The sequence below is a fragment of the Erinaceus europaeus genome, chromosome 5 (genome assembly GCF_950295315.1).
Source record: "Erinaceus europaeus chromosome 5, mEriEur2.1, whole genome shotgun sequence".
Lineage (NCBI taxonomy): Eukaryota > Metazoa > Chordata > Mammalia > Eulipotyphla > Erinaceidae > Erinaceus > Erinaceus europaeus.
In genome coordinates, this window is record NC_080166.1 from 132,789,951 (window position 1) to 132,817,551 (window position 27,601).

The following is a 27,601-nucleotide window of genomic DNA, read 5'->3' on the forward strand; positions in this document are numbered from 1 at the left end:
GTGGGCCTAGGTCATCAAACAAAATCTTTCTTTCAGGCTGTACTTTCTTTTTAGAATTTTAGGGATAGGGCGGGAGAGTGAGGTTCAGGTCAGGACAGCTTGCTGGTGAAGTCAAAATGGGTTCCATCGTGAGGTCATTTCTCTGACACTAGTGGTCAGTGTATTCAGTCCTGCCTGCTAAGCTGATAGGAACAAATTCAAGGGAAAAAAAATCATTGTGCAAGGCATGAAACTGGAGGTATTTCCGATGGTCATCAGAGACCCCCCTCAAGGACCTTCCTTGTCTATTTTCTCCTTTCTGTCCACAGCTGTTCCAAGGTTTCTCAGACACACAGACAGATAATGAAAACATTCCTTCCGTAATGGCTTGGGCTAAGTACAACTAGCACTGTGAATCTGAGATGAAGGTAGTTCATGGAGAGGGATAGCATGGCAAAGTACGTAGTCAAGAACCAGAATGAAAGCTGTGATTTGCACAGGCTCTGAGTGAAATATTACAGTGTAGTTTCTCCTCTTTCCTTACAGTTTTTTGTTTGATTGTTTGTTTTGTTTTTGTATCCAGGGTTATCGCTGTGGTTCAGTATCACCAGGATGAATCGACTGTTCCTGGAGGCCATCCCTCTACCCCCGTTTTATTGTGGTAGAACAGAGAAACATTGAAAGAAGAGGGGAAGATAGGGAGAGAGAAAGATAGACACCTGCAGGCCTGCTGTGACACTTGTGAAGCATTTCTTTCTGCAGGTGAGGAGCGGGGGCTTGAACCCGGATCTTTGTGTGGGTCCTTGTACTTAGTACTCTGTGTGTGCCACTGCCCAGACGCTTTGGTTACAGTTTCAGTCTTGATAAATTTGATCTTGAAAGTAAAGTGCTATTAGAATGACATCATCTTCTTCACAATTTCATTTCAATCTATTAGGCTATCAGAAATGGTATGCTGTGTTTTTCTGCAGACAAAAACACAGAAAAATAAATCATGACTTTTCTGTCAAAACAGTTAATTTTGACAATGCACGTAGTCACTGTTTCTCTCTAGAGTGATTTCCATGTTGGCTGCATCTGTGATCTCTCTTGCTCCCATATATCTTCTCTCTCTCTCTCTCCCCCCCCCCCTCTCTCATATTTACTCAGTAGTGGGTATTTGAGTCTCTCAGGTTTTGGAAAGAGAGAAAATCACAAATGTAGTTTTATTTTTTATATTTTTCATGGACATTTATTCAACTGAAATGACTACTTGTATGTTACTTAGTTTCCCCTTCACTTAAAATGTCTGTGTGCACACAAGAGCCCAGATTCAAGTCCCCAGTCCCCACCTGCAGGGGTAGAAACTTCACCAGTGGTGAAGCAGGGCTGCAGATGTCTCTGTCTTTCTCCTTCTCTCTCTCCCCTTCCACTCTCAATGTCTCTCTGTCTCTATCCAATAGAAATGAATAATTTTTTAAATGTGCTTGTGAGTTAATTTACTATACATGGCTTTGATTCGCTGCATGTTCCCTCAGTACCACTTCACCACTTTCAGGCTAGCAACGGCTGTACAAAGCTAACCAGAGTGCTTAGTTGCCAGGGATCACAGTTGAATCTGTCTAATGAAAGAGGAACCATGTTTATTAAAAGACATTTGATAAAAAGTATGTGTTGCTCCAAATTCTTGGCATTCAAGGACCAAGTTTCAAGTGATATTTCCCAGGGTGACATCAAAATCCTTCTAACAATGTTCACTTGGCAAGGCATGATGCTACTACCACTCCTTGGAGAATTGTTAGGACATTCCAGAAGTTTCTATGATTGCCAGAGTGAAGGGATCTGTACAGGGGCATTTTGCTGTCTGGTGTCCTAATGATAAGTTTCATCTGCAACACAGTGGCTTTTGATTGAGCTTATTTTCTGAAATAAGCATTTAATCCAAGTTCTTTGAATGTTGTCTGGATTTTACCCTGAGGAACCCAATTTATAGATCTTAAAATTAATCAAGATCAACAATGATATTCAAGAAGTCTTGAGTAAGGCATCTTGACATCTACCTTCTCAATTTCTCATTGTGTGTTGAGCCCTGATACTAAGAATTTCCAGGATATCTCCAAGCCCTGGCAAGTTTTTCAAGCCCCTGCATATAGTCTGTAGAATTTCATAAGAACTCCACTTAGTTGCTTATTAACTACTGTGCCTGATATTTCTAAATCAGGGTCATTCTTCCGGCTCATATTTGAGTTTGGAAATATACAATTAGTAAAGATTTTCATTTCCAGAAAGTGTATTTTTTTTGTATACACTCTCTTATTTCATTGTTACTATCATCCTTGAATGTTTTTGTTGTTAGGACAGGAAGGAAATGTAGAGAGATTCTGTGACTTGGCTCAGAGTTTATTTCCAGTGCATTGCAGAACTGGGAAATGAATTCAAACTTGGAGTCCCAGAATGTGTGTTCAGTGGTCTAAACTGCAATGATGCATTGCAAATAAAGAGTCAGCTCAGGGAATGAGTTAGTAGGGGCCAAAGCTTTAATGTTTGAATTGGTTGCTGGAAGGTGAGTTAAAGGATGCCCAGAGAATAGAGTGCGAACATTCTATACCACGAGGAAGTGTTGAGAAATCCACCTTATCTGTATCATAGTGCAAGCCAACAGAAAGAGACAAAAATAGATAGAGAAGAGGAGATACAGGGGCCGGGTGGTGGTGCACCTAGTTAACTGTACATGTCACAGTGTGCAAGGACCCCAATTCGAACCCCCAGTGACCACCCTCTGGAGGAAATCTTTGCGAGTGATGAAGCAGTGTTGATGAAGCAGAGATACCCGCAACACTTCTCCCTCTCTCCCTCCCTATCATCCTCTTACCTCTCAATTTCTGGCTGTCTCTACCCAATAATTTTTTTAAAAGAAGAAGAGATACAACAAAATAATGTCACATACCTTTGTAACAAAGCATGTATAAAGTTATAGCAACATATATATATATAATACATCAGTGTATGATTATGTGTAATTTACCATTAAATATCCATATGTCATCATACCTAGACAATAAAATATAGGTAATGTTACATATCTGTTTATAAATGTTACATATCTGTTTATAAATAACTAATGTTTTCTAGAATTTCATGTTTCCTGAAATTTGATATTGCAAACATATATATCCCATCAGTCCTCTAAATAAACACTGGCCATTCAAGTTTATCTTCTGCTCAATGAGAATGAGTTGAATAAGTATCAGCATTGCCTAAGAGCTGTGTTTATTGACAGTTAGAAAATTTATTCATGGACATTATATGGTTGGAAACTAGTCTTCCAACATATTTTCAGACCTCACTTGTATCATGGACAATGTTTGCTGAGTTATTTCTGGCTTTTCTTTAGTTATGACTGCATCCCCCAGACCAATAACTGCTTTACTAAAAATAAATAAATAAATAAATAAATAAAAGAAGCTGAGGGTGTACATGTGGGGGGGGGGCAGACAGTAGCACACCAGGGTTAAGGGCACATAGTACAAAGCACAAGGATTTGTTCAAGCATCCTAGTTCAAGTCCCCAAACTCCTTACCCGCAGGGGGGTAGTTTCTCAAGCAGTGAAGCAGGTTTGCAAGTGTCTCTTTATCCCTCTCCATCTTCCTTTCCTCTCTCAATTCCTCTCTAGCCCATCCTAATCCTAATCCTAATCCTAATCCTAATCCTAATCCTAATCCCAACACCAACACCAACACCAACACCAATACTAATGCTAAAACTAATAATAATGAAATATGGCCACAGGAGCAGTGTATTCATAGTGAGTGGATTCATAGTGCAGGCACCGACTCCCTGGAGGCATACACACACACACACACACACACACATTAGATTGGTGAAGTAAGTCACTTGGATAGTCTATTGGCTTGCTATATATGCCACCCAGGCTCCAATCCAGTCTTCACAGCCTAGAAGGCAGCTTCATTATTGTGGTCTTTTTAGTCTCTAACCATCTGCTTCTCTGTCCCTGTCTATTTTTTTTTTTCACTTTTTTTTTATTTTTTATTTAAGAAAGGATTAATTAACAAAACCATAGGGTAGGAGGGGTACAACTCCACACAATTCCCACCACCCAATCTCCATATCCCACCCCCTCCCCCGATAGCTTTCCCATTCTCTATCCCTCTGGGAGCATGGACCCAGGGTCATTGTGGGTTGCAGAAGGTAGAAGGTCTGGCTTCTGTAATTGCTTCCCTGCTGAACATGGGCGTTGACTGGTCGGTCCATACTCCCAGTCTGCCTCTCTCTTTTTCTAGTAGGGTGGGTCTCTGGGGAAGCTGAGCTCCAGGACACATTGGTGGGGTGTCTATTTTTTTAAGGTGTCTAGTAGTTCTTTTCAAAATGAGGTGAAGGATGATTAAAACTGTTGGTTCAATGCTAATCCATCTCTCACAGAATTTGAGCAGAAATTCTGAATTCCTTGGTGAAGAACAGTAAGGATGTTTGGATTTGGTCACCTCTGACAGTCATTATCTTTTTCCCTAATGATGATTATGCCACTGATGCTGAGCTACCCATTTCAGAGTCTACAGTGCTAGCTGGCATCTGTGCTGTATCGTTTATTATCTAAGAGTAAAAGAACAGTAGTGTGGAATTATTCTCAAGGTCCCTTCCAGTATAACAATTCATGAGAGACCCCACAGGCTCTGAGGATATCTCCCTGCCCACTTTATCTGTTGGCAGAAAATCACAGTGTTTCCTAGTGTTTTAAGAAGTCTAGTCTTCAGAAGATCAACCAGGCTTCTGCAGTTTTTCAAGCCCTCCCTGTTTTTAAAGGAAGATGTTATTTCATATGATGGTATGAGAGGTCCAATTTACATGTCATGCTGTAGTCCTTAAATTAGATTCATTTAGACCTTGGGATCAGGTAGATTGGATTATAATTTAAATGCCAAATTTAATTTAGTTCTAAAAAGATTTCTTATCTGAAGAGAAGCTAATTATGTTTACTATGTTGACCTTTTCTCTCTGTTTTCTTTTCCCTTATTTTTTTTAAGGAATTGCTTGTTGGTTAACTGATTTCAAATTCTTAGTATCTTATAAGCTGAAGAAATATTTGAAGGTGATAATTGTGTGTGTGTGTGCATGTGCGTGTTCATGTGTGGTGTGGAAAACAGACAAGGAGAGTCTTCCACAATAAAATTACATATTACTTTAGGATCATGATAACCCTACAACTATATTCTTTTTAACTTAACTGAATTCTCAAATCTCATTAGGGAGCCAGCCCAGAAAAGCTTTTTCTGGGCCCTATGCTTCATTTAGTTATCCTAGTTACTACAATGATGTATTGTCTCTTTTATGCAGATGATATCCTGATTTATCTCTTTCAGTGAACTTTTCTGCAGCAATTTTAAAAGTGTCAGGATGGCTGACTAAGATTAAAGAGTAAAGGGCCCAGCATTTCCACAACAAAGTCTATATAGCCATAAGACTCAACTAGAGGAGCTTCCCTTGGTTAAGACTATATATAGTCTTCTTCCATATATATATGGAAGAAGAAGAAGAAAAAGAAGAAGAAGAAGAAAAAGAAGAAGAAGAAGAAGAAGAAGAAGAAGAAGAAGAAGGAGAAGGAGAAGGAGAAGGAGAAGGAGAAGGAGAAGGAGAAGGAGAAGGAGAAGGAGAAGGAGAAGGAGAAGGAGAAGGAGAAGGAGAAGGAGAAGGAGAAGGAGAAGGAGAAGAAGAAGAAGAAAGCGAGCTGGGAGCAGACTCCTCTGTAGAAGTGCAAAGCTAAGATCATGAAGGCATGAGTTATGGAGGTAGTTCTAGAGGGATATTATTCACCAGTTGCTAAAATGTTGCATTTACCTGGTAAGGAACATTGATCAACCATGACTACTGTTCTCTGGGACTGATTTACAAGTGGCAGAGTAGTCTGAGAGCAACACATTTCTAGATTAAATAGCAGATAATGAGAAGGAAAAGAGGCAAGGAACAAAAAAACAAAACAGAATGTTCCGTAGCTAGAAATACCCTCTCTGTCATCTAAATTTTGGAGACGGTGGGAGGCTGCCTTTTGACTTTTTAAAAAGTCTCACTCTCTCTCTTTGCATCGGGTCATCACATTCTTTCTTGTGGCTTTAGATGCTATCAGGATTTTATACTCAGCTTTGAGTGTTTTTAGAAATGCATACTTGATTATTATTATTTTTTTGGTCATTATTAGTAGGGGGTTGAAGTTTACAGTACAGTTGTTGACACATGGGTCAAATTTCTCATCTTAACATGACGAGGGTCTGCAAAACACTCTCACTCCCAGCCAATGTCTTTTCCCACTATCACATGGGGAAGGCCTGAAAGCTTCCTCCACAAACCTCCACTACCCAGAGTTCTTTGCTTTGGTGCAGTACACCAAACCCAGTCCTAGTTTTAATCTGTTTTCCCCTTTCTGTTCTAATTTCTCAAGTTTTGCCTGTTAGTGAGATCATTCCATGATCATCCTTCTCTTTCTGGCTTACTTGACATGATTCCTTCAACTCTACTCAAGATGGGCTAAAGAAGGTGAATTTGTTATTCCTTATTTGTACAATTAACTTTTTTTTAGTGATTTAATAATGATTAGCAAGATCGTTCAATATGAACTAGAAAGCAAGCCTTTCCTTTCTGTCTCTGCTAAAATGAGATTGGTGGATATCTCTGAAAGTTCTTTTATCTCAGTATCAGAACCCTTGTCTTTAGCTTTGGGCTTTATCTTATAGCTGACGACTTGAGATTCCATCACCTTAAAGTTTCTTGATTCTTAAATATCAAAAGAGAGAGGCACTAAGGGGTGTTCTGGTCAGACAGTGTAACTAGTTGATGGTAACTTCTTCGACATTCCAACTTCTTCTAAACCACCTTTGTGCTATAACATTACACACATAGAACATCCTAGAAGGAGGTGTTTCTTAATCTCTAAACACTTCCAATTTCTGCATAGACTTTGTTTCTACTAAATCTATCTCTAATGAAGAAACTAGAGACTCTTGGTCTGGCTAAACGAACTATGGCCAATATATACTCAAATAAATGCACAGGGCAAGTGCCTATTGCACAAGGGGGGACATTATATTATGATATTCCCTTATCTTTTTAAATTTATTATGTTTGTTTATTTATTGGATAGAGACAGCCAGAAATCAAGATGGAAGGGGGTGGTAGAAAGGAAGAGAGACAGAGAGACATCTGTATCCTACTTAACTACTTGCAAAAGTTTTCCATCTGCAGGTAGGGGTGGCGGGCTCGTCACTGCACTTTGTAACATTTACACTCAACCAGGAGTGCCACCACTCCACCCCAAATACTGTTTCCTTTCTACTGGGAGAAACAACATCTTGTTTTTTCGTCCAAGTTACTATGCATTTTTCTTTCCCTGGCATTTTCCTGAAATACAAAGAAACAACTTGGAAGGCATAATACCTAAAAAAAAAAATTTTTTTGAAAGCAGTGTTGTGTAATTCATATTGTGTAGTTATTTCAGTCTGTATCATTCCAAACATATATGAGATGGCATTATGTTCTTTGAGGGAAAGAAAGTTGTTATAGACTTGTCCCTATGTCTCTGGACTGTTCTTTTGAAAGTGGCATTTTAAAAGTAGGGTACTATTATAGTGAGACAGCTTGTCAAAAAAAATCTCAATTAAAAACTGTATAATGTCCTTTTTCATAAAGCTGTAAAGTATATATGCAACACAGCTCTGGCAATCTTACTATCTTGCTCTGCATCTTTCCACTAAGGGATTCTAATGAGATGGAAAAATGAAGCTTGTTCTGGCTAATCTACCAGAAGACCTCAATGGCACAATGTAAAAAGCCCCAAATCACTCAGAAAATGTGACGCTGAAGATGCTCTGGCTGGAAAGGTTTTGATGCAATGAATTATAATGAGGAAGATGGATCAGGAAATTAATATATAATTTATATGCTAGAATTAGGATCTTTGGGAGAAATACCTCCAGGTACAGATTAACCTCCTGACTTTTATGACAATCCGGGGGTCACTTTTCCTGGGGGAAGGCACAAAGACAGCCGAGGCTACAGGGAATCATGCTGCTGTCTGCTTCCCAAAGAAGCAGAAGGTGGGGGCAGTGATAATCGAGTTTCTGATGTTTATTGCCTGGGGGAAGATTTGCAGAGATGGTATGGAGCCAAAAATAAATGACTTTTTAAACAAATCCCTGAATCTTTGCTCTCAGTGACTTCCCTTTGGTGTTTAACGGAAAACATCAATATGGAATAAATTGCTATAATGCATACTTTTTGAATACATGAAATAAAATATACACTGTGCATAAGATACAATACATTAAAATTGATTGTATCTGGCAGTTATTCTTTTTTTTTTCCTTTTTTTTATTTTTTATTTAAGAAAGGATTAGTGAACAAAAGCATAAGGTAGGAGGGGTACAACTCCACACAATTCCCAACACCCAATCCCCATAACCCACCCCCTCCCCTGATAGCTTTCCCATTCTCTATCCCTCTGGGAGCAAGGACCCAGGGTCGTTGAGGGTTGCAGAAGGTAGAAGGTCTGGCTTCTGTAATTGCTTCCCCGCTGAACATGGGCGTTGACTGGTCGGTCCATACCCCCAGTCTGCCTCTCTCTTTCCCTAGTAGGGTGTGACTCTGGGGAAGCTGAGCTCCAGGACACATTGGTGGGGTCTTCAATCCAGGGAAGCCTAGCCAGCATCCTGGTGGCATCTGGAACCCGAGTAATGAAGCTGAAGGGTTGTCATTCCACACGTGAAGTCTCTGGATACATTCTGAGGTGAAGCATGTTGAGGTAGCAATCGTTGCTTTGGTTAGGTTGTGATCGGCAGATGCAATGTTATTTGGTTTGGATTGGGAGATGCATACAGGAAAGTGGGCCCTATCCAAGGGTTCCAGGACTGGGGGAAGTAGGGGCTCTATAGTGAAGATGTGAGGTTCCTGCTGTCTTAGGGTTCAAAAAGACAATCAATAGTTAATATTATCATCACAGTATTTGTTAATTGGGTTAACTTTGAAAAGTCCCTTTGTTATGGTTTGCTGGACAGTACCCAGTATCTTGTATATAGCTGTGCTATTGGAAGCTTCTAATCTACTTGGTCTAGGCTTTTGAGAGAGTCCGCATATCAAATACATAGCCTATATATTAAAAAGATTCAGTTTGTCTTTTGAGAAACTTTAAGACATACAATTGATTTCCCCTAATCATATTAATTAGCTACTGATTTATATGTCTACGTTTTGCTAGGAGTGTACATAAACACCATTCCCACCACCAAAGGACTGTGACCCATCCCTCCCGCCCACTCCCACCCCCCACTGGCCCAGGAAGCTACATGCCTACCCCACACCACTGGGTTTTACTTTGGTGCCCTACTTACAATTTGATCAGGTCCTGCTTTTAGTTTCCCTTTCAGATCTTCTTAGTCAGCTTCTGTTGATGAGTGGGATCATCCCATACTCATCTTTATCTTTCTGACTTAGTTCACTTAACATAATTCCTTCTAGCTCTGTCCAAGATGGGTCAGAGAAGGTGGGTTCATTGTTCTTGATAGCTGCATAGTATTCCATTGTGTATATATACCACAGCTTTCTCAGCCACTCATCTGTTGTTGGGCACCTGGGGTGCTTCCAGGTTTTAGCTATTATGAATTGTGCTGCTATGAACATAGGAGTACACACCTCTTTTTGGTTGGGTGTTATGGAGTCCTTGGGGTATAACCCCAGGAGAGGAATTATTGGGTCATATGGAAGGTCCATGTCTAGCCTTCTGAGAGTTTTCCAGACTGCTCTCCACAGAGGCTGTACCAATTTACATTCCCACCAGCAATGTAAAAGGGTTCCTCTGTCCCCACATCCTCTCCAGCATTTGTTGCTGCTGTCCTTTTTGATGTATGCCATTCTTACAGGAGTGAGGTGGTATCTTAGTGTTGTCTTGATTTGCATTTCTCTGATAATCAGTGACCTAGAGCAGTTTTTCATATGTTTGTTAGCCTTTTGGATCTCCTCTGTGGTGAATGTTTTGTTCATTTCCTCTGCCCATTTTTGGATGGGGTCATTTGCTTTTTTGGTGCTAAGTTTGCTGAGCTCTTTATATATTTTGGTGATTAGTTTCTTGTCTGATGTCTGGCATGTGAAGATCTTCTCCCATTCTGTGAGGGGTCTCTCTGTTTGTTTAATAGTTTCTTTGGATGTGCAGAAGCTTTTCAATTTGATGTAGTCCCATTGGTTTGTTTCTGCTTTGGTCTTCCTTGCAATTGGGTTTGATTCATCAAAGATGTCCTTGAGGTGTATGTGGGAAAGTGTTTTACCAATGTTTTCCTCTAAGTATTTGATTGTTTCTGGTCTGACATCTAGATCTTTGATCCATTTGGAGTTTATTTTTGTTTCTGGTGAGATAAAGTGGTTCAATTTCATTCTTCTGCATGTTTCAACCCAGTTTTCCCAGCACCATTTATTAAAGAGAGCCTCCTTTTTCCATTTAATCTTTTGGGCCCCCTTATCAAAGATTAGATGCCCACAGGTGTTGGGATTTACTTCTGGGCTTTCAATTCTGTTCCACTGGTCTGTATGCCTATTTTTGTTCCAGTACCATGCTGTTTTGATGATGATGGCTTTATAATATAGTTTAAGGTCTGGGAGTGTGATGCCTCCATTTCTGTTTCTTTTCCTTAAGATGGTTTTGGCAATTCTAGGTGTTTTCAGGTTCCAGATAAATGATTGTAGTGTTTGTTCTATTCTCTTAAAGAAGCCTGGTGGAACTTTGATGGGTATTGCATTAAATTTGTCTATGGCTCTGGGGAGAATATTCATTTTGATGATATTTATTCTTCCAATCCATGAGCATGGGATATCTTTCCATTTCTTGGTATCAGTTTCTATCTCCTTGAGTAGCGACTCATAGTTTTCAGTATACAAGTCTTTCACTTCTTTGGTCAACTTTATTCCTAGGTATTTGATTGATTTTGCTGAAACAGTAAATGGGAGTGATTTATGGATGTCTTCTTCTTCAGATTTAGTGTTTGCATAAAGAAATGCCACTGATTTTTGTACATTGATTTTGTAGCCTGATACCTTGCTATATTGCCTAACAACTTCCAGTAATTTTCTACTGGATTCTTTAGGTCTTTCTATGTATACTATCATATCATCTGCAAATAGTGAGAGCTTGACTTCTTCCCTTCCAATCTGTATCCCTTTGATTTCTTTCTCTTGCCTGATTGCTATGGCAAGAACTTCCAATACTATGTTGAAGAGTAACGGTGACAGTGGACAGCCCTGTCTAGTCCCCGATCTGAGGGGGAAAGCTTTCAGCTTCTCTCCATTGAGTATGATGTTGGCTGTAGGTTTGCTATATATAGACTCCACTATCTTGAGGAATTTCCCATCTATTCCCATTTTCTGTAGAGTTTTGAGCATGAATGGATGTTGGATTTTGTCAAAGGCTTTCTCTGCATCTATTGAGATAATCATGTGGTTTTTGGCTTTGCTTTTATTGATGTGATGAATGACATTGATTGATTTACGGATGTTGAACCAGCCTTGCATTCCTGGGGTGAATCCCACTTGATCATGATGAACAATCTTTTTGATGTGTTGCTGTATCCGGTTGGCCAAGATCTTGTTTAATATTTTGGCATCTATGTTCATCAGAGATATTGGTCTGTAGTTTTCCTTTTTTGTTCTGTCCCTATCAGCTTTTGGTATCAGGGTGATGTTGGCTTCATAAAAGGTGGAAGGGAGTATTCCTGTTTCTTCAATCTTATGGAATAGCTTAAGAAGTATGGGTATTAACTGTTTCCTGAAAGTTTTGTAGAATTCATTTGTGAAGCCATCTGGTCCAGGACTTTTGTTGTTGGGGAGATTCTTAATAACGGTTTCAATTTCTTTGTCTGTGATTGGTGCATTTAGATTTTGTAGTTCTTCTTGGTTCAGTTTTGGAAGTGCATAGGTTTCTAGGAATTGTTCCATTTCTTCCAGATTCTCTAGCTTGGTGGCATATAGTTCTTTATAGAAGTTTCGCAGTATTCTCTGGATTTCTGTGGTGTCAGTTGTGATATCTCCTGCATCGTTTACAATTCTATTAATTTGAGTCTTCTCTCTTTTTTGTTTGGTGAGTCTGGCTAGGGGTTTGTCAATTTTGTTTAATCTTTCAAAGAACCAACATTTGGCTTCATTGATCTTTTGTATGGTTCTTTTATTTTCGATGTTGTTTATTTCTGCTCTAACTTTAGTGATTTCTGTCCTTCTGGTTGCTTTAGGGTTCCTTTGTTCCTCTTCCTCTAAGTCCTTGAGGTGTCTAGTAAGGTTGTTCATTTGGGCTTCTTCTTGGTGTTTAATATGTGATTGTATGGCTATAAGTTTCCCTCTCAGTACTGCTTTCGCTGTGTCCCAAATATTTTGATAGGTTGTGTCTTCATTTTCATTAGTTTCCAGGAACATTTGAATTTCCTGTTTGAGTGAGTCTCTGACCCAGTGGTTCTTAAGGAGCATGTTGTTTAGTTTCCAAATTCTATGTCTTTTAATAATTTTCCGTTTGTTGTTAAAAGTTAGTTTTACTCCACTGTGGTCTGAGAAGATACTTGGGATAATTTCAATGCTCTTGAATTTATTGATGCTCTCTTTGTGGCCTAACATGTGGTCTATCCTTGAGTATGTGTTATGTGGATTTGAAAAGAAGGTGTATTCCAGTTTTTTGGGATGGAGGAGTCTGAAAATGTCCAAGAGGTCTAGTCTGTCAATCTCTTCATTCAATTCTCTTGTATCTTTATTGGTTCTCTGCTTTGTTGATCTGTCTAAGTGTGAGAGTGGGGTATTGAAGTCTCCCACTATTATTGTATTACTATTGATGTTTTTGAAATTCTTTCAGTAGGTGTTTAATGTATTTAGATGGTCCCTCGTTGGGTGCATAGATGTTAATAATTGTTAAGTCTTCTTGGCTGATTGATCCTCTAATCATTATGCAATGTCCTTGCCTATCTTTTATTACTTTATTTAATTTAAAATCTATCGTGTCTGAGATGAGAATGGCTGTTCCTGCCCTTTTTTGTGGACCGTTAGCCTGTATGATAGTTTTCCACCCTTTCACTTTAAGTCTGTGTTTATCTTGTTGTGACAGATGGGATTCTTGCAAGCAGCATATGGTTGGGTTATGTTTTCTGATCCATCCCCCCACTCTGTGCCTTTTGATGGGTGAGTTTAAGCCATTGACATTTATTGATATTATGGATTTAATGTATTGTAGTGCCATTGTTCTAAAAAACGATTTGTTTACTCTAATATATTACAAGTATTATAGTGATGTTCTTGTTTATAAGAGGTCTTTTAGTACCTCTTTCAGGGCCGGCTTGTTGATAGTTGCCTCCTTTAACTGTTGTTTGTCTAAGAAGGTTTTGATCCCTCCATCTAGCTTGAATGAAAGTCTAGCAGGATATATTATCCTTGGTTGAAACCCTTTTTCATTCAGGGCTCGATAGATATCTTGCCACTCCCTTCTGGCTTTTAGAGTTTGAGTTGAGAAATCTGCAGAAAGTCTTATGGGTTTTCCCCTGTATGTGACTTTTTGTTTCTCTCTTGCAGCCTTTAGGATCCTTTCTTTATCCTTACTTCTTCTCATTGTGACTATGATGTGTCTTGGTGTTTTCAGGTCTGGGTTGATTCTGTTTGGTACTCTCTGGGCCTCTTGCACCTTGATATCCTTTCTGTTATTCAGGTCTGGGAAATTTTCTTGTATTATTTCCTCTAGAATGTTTGCTTCCCCTTCCTCTCTTTCTTCCTCTGGCAGGCCAATTATACGAATGTTACTTCTTTTGAGATCATCCCATATGTCTCTGTTGTTGTTTTCAGTGTCTCTCAATCTCTTTTTAAGCTCTTTCACCTCTTTCTTAGTTTTCTCTAATTCATCCTCTTTCTGACTAATTCTGTTTTCTGCTTCTGTTAGTCTGCTTTCCCTTGCCTCAGCTTCTTTCTTCATTACAGCTATTTCAGCTTTCAGTTCTCTAATTGTCTCAAGATAATCAGTATTTTCCTTGGGGGTCTCAACTGTTGTTTCCCTAATACTGCGATTCCTTTCCTCCAATGTTGTTTTCATTTCTGTGATTAATAAGTTTATTATTGCTTGCATACTTTTCTTATCTATGGTTACTTCTGACTGATTTATGGTTTCTTCTGGGCTCTTGTCTTCATTCATTGGTGTAGCAGTTTTATTTGTTTTTAATCTACCCATTTTTTTTTATTTATGTGTTTCTCTCTCTTTTTTTTTTTAATGCTCTGTTGTTCCTCAGTTGTTGTGTTTTGAGCACAAGTAACACTGTACTAAATACCTTTATGACAATTGCACTCACCAACCTCCGGAATTACAGTAGCAACTGAAGTAAGTATTGAAGGAGTTTAATCGTTACCAGTTAGCCAAAAAATTTCTCCAGTCCGTGAAAAAATAGTAACCAAATCCCAGTGAAGAAAGAGAAAAGAAAGAGAGGATATCAAGTATAGACAGTTATGCATATCTACTATCCAGTGAATATTCTAGGGGTAACAAGAGTGTAAAGGGAACTAGAGCAGAGATACACACATAGAGAGTCCACTCTGGGTCAGATTTCTTCCCCAAAGTAATTCACAAATTCAGAAAGGCAAAGAAGAAAGAAGTGTATGACAAGATTAAAAAAATAAATAAATAAAAAAAGAGATAGAGAGAGATAAGAGAGAGAAAAAGGAGAAGATAAGAAGAAGGGTTGTAATTAAAGGGCAGTGCGAGGAACTTCCCAAATGTGTATCAGTGAGTCTAAAAAAAAAAAAAAAAAAACCCTGTTTGGTGGTATGGGGTATCCTGCTAGTAGCTGGTCCCATCCTTAACCCAAATTAAGTTATAGACACCTCCTTGGTATGACCGCTATGGCCCCTTATTGGCTGGCCTGCTAAAGGCAGAAAATCCTATTGTTTACAGGAGATGTGTCCGGAGCTCAAAGGCTAGCTGCTTCTCTGTCCGCCATCTTCCGGGAAACCCCCCCCCTCCAGACTTTTTTAAAGGATTTCTCAAAAATGAAAACTAGCTCCAAGTCCCTTGATCCAATGAGAGCTATACTCAAGAAGTCTTTGGATCTGCTCTCAGGGTCGCGGTGGACCCTGGATTCTCCCAAGAGAAAGCCCCCGAGCTAAAGTGCTCTCTCCGGGTCCTCTGCCAGCCGCGCTCTGCAACCGGCGGAGGAGCCGCCTTCCTGGGCGGGCAGAGGACAATGCCCGGCGCACTCGCCTTGCTCAGTGCCGCTGGGGAATTCTGGAGCCCCGCTAGTCCGTGTCACCTTTACTCTAATTCTTAACCCAAATTAAACTGTAATCACTTCTTTGGTGCCCCCCCCTTATTGACTGGCCTGCTAAAGGCAGAAAATCCTACCGTTGCCGACGATGCGGTCAGAGTGCTTGCTGTCAGCGACTTCTCAGGCCGCCATCTTTTAAAAGTGTATCTCTGGCAGTTATTCTAAGTCTTATTTGTTAGTTCCTTCTGAAAACCATTAATTTGACTCTAATATCTGCTTGATCATAATTTTTTTTGTTTTGATGAGCTCTTCGTAAGATAATATAGAGTTAAAATGAAAAGTAGTTTGTTAAAAAATAGAGTTTTCATTTATCCTTTATTTGGGGGGAGTCATTATTGGGGTTTCTCCATACTGGGCTGGCTTTTTCCTGATAGAAAGAAACAGATGCAGAGATACAGAGAGAAGGGAAGACATGACAGTACGGATGATTTCCATAATCCTATGGGGGCAGGGCTTGAACTTGGTTTGAATGCATGACAAAGCAGGTGCATTAACCAGGTGAGTTATTTCACCAGCTCCACATAGACTCTCTGTGTTTGCATAACCCAGAATAACCAAAAGTCAGAGTGCAAGGAAGTCAGTGTGAGTCTAAATAGATAGAACACTAGTGGCAAAGCAAGATGGGTGGAGCTGGAGTGATTATACTAAGTGAAATAAGAAAAGCAACAAGTAAAATTAAAACTCTAGAAACTGCCAAGTGAGTTTGTAGTGAAATGAAGCAGATCACTGACTGTCAGAATACAAATTAAAGAAGAGATTGTGTTTCTTTAAAAAGACAAGACACTTTTATGAGTGGTGGAAATAACTAACTTGACTGTGGTCTAAGATGATCAAACTGTATATTTCAGGTAAATGTATTGTATTAATTGATCTTCAGTAAGGTTTATAAAGGGCTAGTTAAAACATCACTAGTGATTCAGGTTTAGTAACACAATAGCAGTTGATAACTAAAATTGATACAAAACAGATAGTCATGGCATTAATTAATTATCCAAATAAAACAGTCCTGCATTCAGAAAAGATGAAAAAAACAGAGTCATAAACTGTAATGTTGCAGATAGAAATAAAAAGTACATCAGACTCTTCATTGGAGCTTCATTTGGGTTTTCTCAGATTGCAGCTATCTTTTAGAATTTTCCTGTGTCTTCTACGAATAGAACTTGATTAGATAGACCAAAAATCACAAGTATGAAGGGCCAGTCCCTTCCTTATGATAGATATTTTCTATCAAAGTATTTATTAATTTGTTTTATTTATGATCTCCATGTCCGTTGCATAATAGGGCTACAATTCCCACGACCAGAGTTCTGCATCCAAACGCCTGCATTGGAAGATTTCCTATTCTTTATTCCTCTGGGAGTATGGACCTGGATCCTTACTGGGTGCAGAAAGTGAAGGTCTGGCTTCTGTATTTGCTTCTCTATTGAACATAGATGTTTAGTGGGTTGATCCATACTCCTGGCCTGTTTCTGTCTTTCCCTTGTGAAGTAGGGCTCTGAAGAGGTGGCTTTCCAGGACATATTGGTGTGATGGTCTGCCCAGGGAGGTCAGGCTGGTGTCATGAGACCATATGAAACTTGGTGGCTGAAAAGCACTAAAATATAAAGCAGAAAAATTGTTAGTCAGGAGCCTAAAGGTAAGATTACAGCAGATAAGATTTGGGATCTCTATTTTGGAAAAATGTAAGAAGTCTATTTTAGGTATATTCCAATGGACCCATGGCTTTACTAGTGTTTCCCTGAGCCCAACAACGAATACGCAGGTGAGCTAAAGGTACTGTCTAGAGATTTGGTGTCAGCGTTGGAAATAGGACTAGAAAGCTGCGTCAGGGAAGAGAGAAGCTCCCAACTATGGGAAGAGTTATAAATAGTATTAACTGTAAACCCCATTAATCAGATCTGAGGTCATATTCAGAACAGTAGCCTGGGTAACTTCTGCATCCCTGTCGGTCTAAGCTGGCACTCTGTGATCACAGCTGGGAACATTCTAGGCTGTGCTCATTTCAGGACCTGTCTTCCTCAAGTGACAGAATATGTTGACTCTTTGGAGACTGGGGAAGTCCCTACCATTGCTGTTCCACATTGAGGGAACGGTCATGGAGAGGCCCACAAGTGGGATGGATACACAATGCTGTTGATGAATATCTATTATTCTAATCATTAGTCAAGAGCAGTTAGGAGAATATAGCTGTTTTAAGACATTCGGCGAGATCCTATTAGGAACTGTTTGGTGGTTAACCAGTAAAGTACACATGTGACCATGTTCCAGAAGAGAAGTTCCTATCTATAGGAACTATAGTTATATGGTTCCTATCTATAGGGCTGGAGAACTTCACAAGCAATGGAGTGGTGTTATGGATATCTTTTCTTCTCTCTCCCTCTCCCTCTCTACTGTTCTCTGCCTCTCACCTCCAATCAAAGAAAATAGCTGCTGAGAAAGATGGAGTATTGCAGACACCAAACCCCACTGATAATATCGGTAGTAAGCAAACAGAGTCTTCTTATTCATACTAACACGTTCTTTCAAATCAATATAAGGTATCTTCTAGTAAAATGAGGATGGACATAGATGATGACTGAAGATTAGTGAAGGTCCTTAGTGCTACCTGACAAGTCTAACTGGCAGCTGGCATCTGTCTATAACCTAAGATGAAAAAAGGAAAACATGCTTCCATAAATCCGAATTTTATATGAAACATTTCATCAAAAGAAAAGAGTTGGTTATTTAGCTAAACGTAAGTAATATTCAATAAATAGCTAAGCAATATAATCTCCAGAATTGAACTTTAAAGCAAGATAAACTGAAGGCCTGATGGTAGCACAGCAGGTTAAGTGTACAGGGCACGAAGCACAAGAACTGGCATTAAGGATCCTAGTTTGAGCCCCTGGCTCCCCATCAGCAAGAGCATCTCTTCACAAGTGGTGAAGCATGTCTATGGGTGTCTGTCTTTCTCTACCCATATCTGTCTTTCCCTTCTCTCTCAATTTCTCTCTGTTCTGTCCAACAACAACAACAGCAGCAATAACAATGACAACAAAGATAAACAACAAGGTCCACAAAAGGGAAAAAAAAATAGCCTCCAGGAGCAGTGGATTCAGAGTGCAGACACGGGCCCCAGCAATAACCCTGTAATAACCCTGGAGGCAGAGAGAGAAAGAGAGAGAGAGAGAGAGAGGAGGGAGAAAGGGAAGGAAAGGGAAGAGAGAGAGAAAGAGAAAGGGAAGGAAAGAGAGAGAGAGAGAGAGAGAGAGAGAGAGAGGAAGGGAAGGGAAGGGAAGGGAAGGGAAGGGAAGGGAAGGGAAGGGAAGGGAAGGGAAGGGAAGGGAAGGGAAGGGAAGGGAAGGGAAGGGAAGGGAAGGAAAGGGAAGAGAGAGAGAGGGAATTTTTTATAAAGATTGAAAAGAACACAAGGATGGTGGAGAGGTAAATGAGACAGAGTAGAATGCTTTGTATTTTAGCATGAGAATTTGGAGTGCCTATTTTCTGTTATATTGATAGAAAGAAGAACTAAAACATTGTGTTGGTTTCTGTGTTGCCAGAGCCTCATTTGTGGTGATGTAATTTTATCACCACAAGTTTGCTTTTAGAGACAGTGACCAGTGGAAACAAGGGGAGACAGGCTACAAGACCAGAGCTTTCTCTGGGCCCGTGGCACTCTCACGTGGTACTGGAAATCTGGGGGCAAATCAGGGCAAGAGTGGTGCCTTTCCTTCCGGTCCCTAAGTATAATTTCTGAAATATCCATCAATTCTCAGATGGTGAATTTTGCTATAACTAAAGATAAAGGCCTGGTCAGAGGAAAAACAGTGATATCAATTCATATATATATACATGTATATATATATATATACATACATATATATATATATATATATATATATATATATATATATATATATATATATATAAAGTACTCAACGGGAAGTCCTTCCAACATATAAAAATTAGTTAAAATATTTGCTTTGGAGGATTGAAGCTGTGAGCGAAGAGAGGTAAACTGGGACTTCTGAGCTTCCATCAATGTCTCTGTTCTATTAGATTTTTTAAAAGCTATATGTGCATAAATTTCTTAAGTAATTTATAAAACTATTTGAAGACAAAAAATGTCACATAAAGGCGGATAAACAGAGTGGCAAAAGTGCTTGAGAATGGAAATATAATCATTTACTGTGATTCTATAGTTCCCTCATCATTTTTTAATTCACTACAGATTTCCCAAAGTGGCTTCTCCAAAGAAAAATAATTTAACTTCAATTTCCCAAACTTTTGCTTCTTGACTGAGAACTTATTTCTTGTCTATGATTAAAAAAAACAAAAAGACTGCTTTATTCTCATCTCAGAATGTCTATTCACTTGTCTCCATTCTTCTCTTGTGATCGAACAAATACTCTTTTGTTCTTTCCTAAGATGAGGATTTATCTGAGAACCCTTCTGTCGGTCTCAGGCATCTGCTCTGCTAAATTTCTGTCTGATGACATGTTCTACCTGCTAATAACCAACTCCACTTGTGCTTATCTGATTTACACTCTGCAGTTTGGCTTATGCTTCCTAGTTGCTACTTACCACACCCAGATTTATAGTAAGAAAAATACACGTGCTGTCTAGGGTTCCTTAATCCGTGAGCATATTGTAACCTTCTGAAATGCTTAAGAAACTCACTATCACACAAAAATACTTTTTTAATTCTGATTTAATACATTGACTGATGAATCTGATCGATTAAGAGTGAACTTTCCTTTTTATACCATTCCACCAACTTGCCCTAAAATCTTTTTTTTTTTTTTAAATAACACTCATTTGTTACTGTTTGTTCTTGTACTTCTGTAATCTTCACTGATGTTGTTCTACACATATCCTCCATGGACATACCTTTTCTTAATATGTGTTCCTTTTTTTGTGATGATTTTATACATTCCACAAAGTTCTGTCCTTTTTCGTGTCATAATTGTTACAGAGCTGCACCAACTTTTGATTCATCTTCTCTGTGATTGAACTCATTATGTTTCAAAGCCAAATCAGTTTCTCCTGCAGATTCTCTAAGTTCACTCATTCTAGCAACCAAGCACAGAGAATCACGGAGCCTATATTGCATTCTAAGTTCTCATTGTACTCATCTGATTGGGTGCATCGTTCATATGCTCAAATCCTTTGCATATTGATCCAGTTCTTTTTTTTTCCACTGTTATGATTGCTAGTTTCCATGTTTTCTTATTTCTTTTAATCATGCATGCACATAGTGAATCTTGATTTTTTAGAGCACTCCAGCACTGATGTAGATCACATGTTGACAAAGCAGAAATAATTTCAGACTCACATTTTGACAAGGCTTAAATATAAACCATGACTTCACAGGCAGTGAAGCAGGTCTGCAGGTGTCTATCTTTCTCTCCTTCTCTCTGTCTTCCTCTCCTTTCTCCATTTCTCTCTGTCCTATCCAACAATGAAGACATCAATAACAACAACAACAATAAAACAACAAGGACAGAAAAAGGGAATAAATAAATATAAAAAATAAAAATATATACATAAGCCATGAAATTCATAAGTTGTACTAGCTTTTGATACCAGATACTAGTCAATATTTATGGACTCTGATTTGGACAGATGCATTTTCTTTTTCTTCTTATTTTTTTAGTTAGGTGGTAAGTCCCAAGTCCCCACTCGCACGAGGCTGAGCAACGTAGCACTTCCATTCCCTCCTGCTCCTAGTTCAGTCCTGATTCCATTTAGCTTTTGCAGACCTTGTTTTCATAATTTTCTGTGACCGCTAGTCAGGCTGCCCTGGGTGCATTTAGTACCCACCACTAAAACAGAGCTGACCTCTAGGGTAACGGAACTGTTTCGTTTCCTCAGGCATATAATCAGCTTCTCAAATATTCCCAACCCCCAGGAAAAGCAACAGTAGTGTTGAACGTTGTCTTTGAAAGTTCAGCCCTTGAATAGACTCTTGATTTTAATCCCAGCTCCTCCGGTAACCAGTATTGTCCTGTGATCAGATTAATTGAACCATGTACTCTGAATGGTGTCCCAATGTGTGCCTGCTATTTCTGCATTTTCCAGTTAGAATCTTAGCATTCTCCTCTGAGATCTTTAGTTTCAACTGACTTGTTTACTTTTGTTCTCACACTAGTGATACATATTCTTTATTTTATTCTTTATTATTTTTTTAAAATTTATTTATTTATTTAAGAAAGGAGACATTAACAAAATCATAGGATGGGGGGGGTACAACTCCACACAATTCCCACCACCCAGTCCCCCTATCTTCTCCACTCCCCAGTAGCTTTCCCATTCTCTATCCCTCTGGGAGGATGGACCCAGGGTCATTGTGGGTTGCAGGAGGTGGGAGGTCTGGCTTCTGTCATTGCTTCCCCGCTGAACATGGGCGTTGACTGGTCGGTCCATACTCCCAGTCTGCCTCTCTCTTTCCCTAGTAGGGTGGGTCTCTGGGGAAACGGAGCTCCAGGACGCATTGGTGGGGTCTTCAGTCCAGGGAAGCCTAGCCAGCATCCTGATGGCATCTGGAACCTGGTGGCTGAAAAGAGAGTTAACATACAAAGCCAAACAAATTGTTGAGTAATCATGGACCCAAAGGTTGGAATAGTAGTGATATATATTCTAAGGTAGATTTCAGATACGCCTTTCTTCTCTGTCCTAACCTCTGTTAAGTCCTGAATTCAAACATAAATAGTATTGCTATTTGAAATCAAGTCCTGTAGTCTTTCTAGAAAGTTCTAGTTGTCTAATAATATTTATTACTTTTAGGAATCATAATAATATTTCTATCTTGTGTGTTACCACTACATTGGTTTTCCTAAGATTAGGGGTGTTCTTTTATATGAAAACTTATTTTATTTATTAGATGATTAACCCAATACATAAAGATTCATGTGCTAATTCATTATATTTCTTATTAAACTTAAAAAATTATTAAATTTAAAATTAAATTTATAGTTTATTTTTAAAGGATGGTCTCTTCCCAATTTCCTGAAAAACAAAATTAAAATCCATTAGATTCAAACTAAATCGCATCATTACATTTGTATAAAAGTCGTATTTTAGGAAAATTGCCTTCTCGTTTTTCAATGTTTTCCACGTCGCTTTACACATTTCCTTAATACTTTTTTCTACAGAAGTTGCCTTCTATTCTCATAAACATAAGAAGACCATATATTGTATTTCCCACTTTAAATTCAAGAGGAAACTTTACCAGATATTTGAATATGAGAGTAAAAGACACCACTCTGTAGTTTGTGTCTTCCCACTCTCCAAAGAAATAGTCTACGTATCTCAGAAAATTGGTATGTATGCTTCACAAAAGGTAAGTTATGAATATTACTTTACTGGTTCTGAATAAATACCATCCTTTTTCATTTCAGTGTAATACATGCACAATGGAGTTTAACTGTAATTAGCATCCTTCAGAAAGGTCTAAGTGGTTATTGTGGCCGTAAAGAAACTTCATATTGATATTAGTCAGTAATGATTTATATGATTTATTGAATATATATCCATTTAATAATCATCAACAAGACCATAGGCTAAGAGGGGTACAATTCCACACATTTCCCACCACCAGAGTTCTGTATCTCATTCCATCCATTGGAAGCTTCCCTAGTCTTTATCCTTCTGGGAGCATGGATCCAAGATCATTATGGGGTGGCTCTGGAAAGGTGGGGCTCCAGGACCCATTAGTATGTTGGTCTGAGCAGGGAAGTCAGGTTGGCATCACGGTATCATCTGCAACTTGGTGGTTGAAAGACATTAAGATATAAAGGAGAACAACTTGTTTTAATAATCAGGAACCTAAAGGTAAGAATAGAGCAGATGAGATTTGGGGGTCTCCATTTTGGAAGAAGATAGAAAGTTTATTTTTGGTATATTCCAAGGGGCCATGACTTCACTAAATTTTTTGTTTACCTGAGCGTGACAGCTATCATGCAGATGGGCAAAAGGTATTGTTTGGGGCTTTGGTGTCAGAGTTGGAAATAGGGCTAGAAGGCTGTATCAGGGAAGAGAGTAGATCCCAAATAAAGAACATACATTTCAATATAGTATATCCATTCATCCTGTCCTGTCATATATTAAAGTGGAAATATTCAGGATGAAGATAATAGACAATCATACATTTGGTCATTAAAAAATTAACATAGTGTGCCTACCCATCCTGATAGCCTCCATATTACAAAGACAAATAGCTCAAGAAATAATTTTTTATTGTATTGCTGAAGATTGACAGATGATTATCTTTTTGGAAATCATATTTAAGACACCACAAAGTCATGGGGCAGAACTTTGAACCATAGATCAGTTAAATACTTGTTGAGTTAATGGATTGTGTTTATTTTTGAAAACATACAAAATCTTATTAAATATTAAATTAATACAGGTGGTTTCAAAGTAAGAGGCCATAACTTATAGTACAGAAGACTGGCTGGTGACACACCTGGCTGAGTGCACATGTTACAAAGATACAATTTTTTTTTTTGGGAAAGCATTTTCTAAAATGTATATACACTTTTTTTGTTGTTTAAGTTGAAAGAACATTTATTATAAGTCGTGTGTCCTTAGTTGAAAACCAACTCGCACCTATACTGCATTCAATTCACACCTGGAACTCAGATACTTTGGAAAATCTAAAATGCTAACTTCCCTTATGTTTTGGAATATTTACTTTAGAAAACAAGGGGAAGCGGCAATATTTTCACAGAGGGCCAATTTTACTGAGCAAAGAACTGTGTTTGGTAGTCTGACTATACCACACTTATGACCGCTCAGATACACCACATCAGGGAACCTCACGGAATGTGTCGGATTTAGACTCACAGAGTTCCATATCCCTTGAATATGTGACCTGCAGGGCCATTGAGAGACCGGCAGAATGGAACTGCATTTGCCTCTGTTCAAGTTCACACCGACAAACAGTGTGAACTTGAACTGCTGATCTAAACTTTTCTTTCTCATGTGCTGAACTATGAATATGTAAACACAACTATCATTGCATTCTATTTGTAATTCATAGAACCTCTGGCATCATATTGTTTTGCATGATACAAGAGAACAAAGGAAACTGCCATGTTGTTATGTCAGTGGCTCCTTAGCATTTCTTTGAAAGAGAATATGGACCAAGGGCCGGGTGGTGGAGCATCTGGTTGAGCGCACATGTTACAAGGCACAAGGACCCAGGTTTGAGCCCTCACCTGCAGGGAGAAAGCTTTAAGAGTGGTCAAGTAGAGCTGCAGGTGTCTCTGTCTTTCTCCCTCTCTATCACTGGCTTCCCTCTTGAGATTTAAGTCTGTCTCATCCAACAAATAAATAAAGATAATTTAAGAAGTAATAAAAAGAGACTGTGTATCTGGCCACATGTTTGTCTTCCTTTATCATCCCCCCCTTTTTTGTTGCTCTTGTTGTAGCCTCGTTGTGGTTATTATTATTGCCATTGTTGATGTCGTCATTGTTGGATAGGACAGAAAGAAATGGAGAGAGGAGGGGAAGACAGAGAGGGGGTGAGAAAGACACCTGCAGACCTGCTTCACCGCCCGTGAAGTGACTCCCCTGCAGGTGAGCAGCCAGGGGCTCGAACCGGGATCCTTACTCCCGTCCCTGCACTTTGCACCACATGCGCTTAACCCACTGCGCCACCGTCCCTCACCTGTCTCCCTTTATTTTTTTATAGATTTTGTTAAGTCCCAGGTTCAATCCCCTGCACCATAGCCATTATGCTACCTACCCTGTCCCACTTGATGATGTCTGTGGCACAGAAGATGAGAGATTGACTATAACATTCATATCAGTTATGTTGACCACAACAAAAGAGCATCTCTATTATGATAAAATTCTGTAGCTCTACAAAAAGTCATCAGTATTTGTTATAGTGTATTTCTGCTAATAGGAGTTTTCTAAACTAGTAGACAGAAGACAGAGATAAATAATGTATTTTACCTTTAGGTAAGGAAGGATATGTTATTTCCTGATGTTATTTAAGTGTTTGATCACGTGAAAATCTTATCTCATCCCTTTACATAAAGATGAAATTGAGTATATCTGATGAAGTACCCAGGACTGGGAATTTCAGATTGGCAATTATCTGATAGTTCTCATTTTATTTATTTATTTGTAATTTTAGTAGTGATTTAATATTGATTTACAGAAACTGTAATTTAACAAGGGTAGAATTCCATGCCATTCCTACCACCAGGGTTACAGAAATGATTTTTAAAAAGTGTTAGTTAATTGTACTGTGCAAATTTCAATAAAGATACTTGACATTAAAATTTAGAGGCACTTAATGATTCCTGGGAAAAGTTACTTGATTTGATTATTTAAAGCCTTAAGGACAAATAGACTATGATAGGAAGAAAAACAAAATATCACACTAACAAAAAACAAGTTAGGCCTCAGTCAGTTCACTGAACTAACTTAATGATGTTTCCTTTATCATTTCCACTAAAATGGCTCTAACAGTGTTGCGTGATTGTCTTGCTTTATTTAATCTTTACTCAGAGACTTAAGCTAAGAAAATACCATATTCTTTACCCACTTCCATGATTTTCCGGTAAGAAAAATGCAGTGTGAAATTCACATCATGCTTCATAAGTGGCCTGTCACTTCTGATACTCTAATCCAAAGTGAGGTCAACCTATTGGACAAAGTAGTGACTGCTTTCCAAAATGTGTTTCCTCTATCAGCCTTTACTTGGATGTTTAAATATCTACTTAAGATAAATTCAAAGTTTGTCTCTGTCAGTGTTTTCTCTAATGTTTCACTGCTCTGAATAAGAACTATTCATATCTCAACTGAAAATGATACCATCTTTCTCTCTAGTAGAATGATATGTTTGTCATTTTCCATTAGGTCTAAGGTAGCAGGTTCTATGATTAAAATTCAAATAGCAACTCATTTACTTATGATTCTTATAAGCTTGGGAAAATCAACTTGCTGTGGTCAGAGCGTTTATTTGTAAATCAGAGTTATAATGCTTTTCAAATGTGTGGTACATTTTTTTCAAGATTTTCAACATACCAACTTTTTAAAAATTTAATTTAATTTAATTTTTTATTTAAGAAAGTATTAATTAACAAAACCATAGGGTAGGAGGGGTACAATTCCACACAATTCCCACCACCCAATGTCCATATCCCACCCCCTCCCCTGATAGCTTTCCCATTTTTTATCCCTCTGGGAGCATGGACCCAGGATCATTGTGGGTTGCAGAAGGTAGAAGGTCTGGCTTCTGTAATTGTTTCCCCGCTGAACATGGGCGTTGACTGGTCGGTCCATACTCCCAGTCTGCCTCTCTCTTTCCCTAGTAGGGTGGGTCTCTGGGGAAGCGGAGCTCCAGGACACATTGGTGGGGTTTTCAGTCTAGGGAAGCCTGGCCGGCATCCTGATGACATCTGGAACCTGGTGACTGAAAAGAGAGTTAACATATGAAGCCAAACAAATTGTTGAGCAATCATGGACCCAAAGCTTGGAATAGTGGAGAGGAAGTGTTAGGGGGGGTACTCACTGCAAACTCTAGTGTACTTCTGCTTTCAGGTATATATTTTGCAGTAGTTTATGGATATGTGTGAACATATGCTCTCTCTCACAGAAATTGGTGTATATCTAGGTTTTGGGACTTTGTTAGAAAGTGAACCACCTGAGATGGAATTAGAGTGTACTGGCAGTGGAAACACCATGATCAAGCAGGTGGTTTTCCCAGGGTGAGACTAGTTCATTGCACTTGGAACTTGTTGACCTCTGCGATTTACCCAACTTTCAAGATATAGGATAATGCATAGGGTATTAGGAGATAAGCCAATGATAAATGGTCATTATAATTAAATTAATTTTGAATTTATAGGCTAGAGAAATATCATTATCCCTGTTTATGCAGAGAAAATGTGTTACTGTATTCTGTACCTCATAATTATTTGCTAAGTAGAAAGATATTTGTCATTGTTTCTTTATGGATTCACTCATATAATAAACTTGTTTCTTTGAGTACTCCATGTTGAGCTGATATATCTATATACTGTCATCTATCATCTATCTATTATCTATCTACATATATATCTATCTAGCCATCTACAGATCTAATAGCTATCTGAATTTAGGACAAAACAAAATATCACTGTGTACAAAATAATGGTTCTGCCTTTGAAACAGCAGTAATATGAATACAACTCATAAACTTTACAAATTAAATGTGTTGCTACTTGCCCTAAAGCTCTACAATAATGAGAATATTATTAAAAGATGACTATAAAAAATGACATAGACAAGAGTCCATTATTTTCCAAATGGATGTGTTCTTCCTGGTGGCATTTTGTTCTGAA

General features: G+C 38.7%; 1 long non-coding RNA gene across 1 annotated transcript; it reads right to left on the reverse strand.

Moving 5' to 3' along the window:
• Positions 1 to 16,481: 16,481 nt before the first annotated feature.
• LOC132538738 (uncharacterized) lies at positions 16,482 to 20,305 on the reverse strand. The gene is made up of 2 exons (XR_009550092.1): positions 20,151 to 20,305; positions 16,482 to 16,875 (listed from the first exon to the last, which is right to left on the reverse strand). It is a non-coding gene; the product is annotated as an uncharacterized LOC132538738 (long non-coding RNA).
• Between the last annotated feature and the right edge of the window lie 7,296 nt (positions 20,306 to 27,601).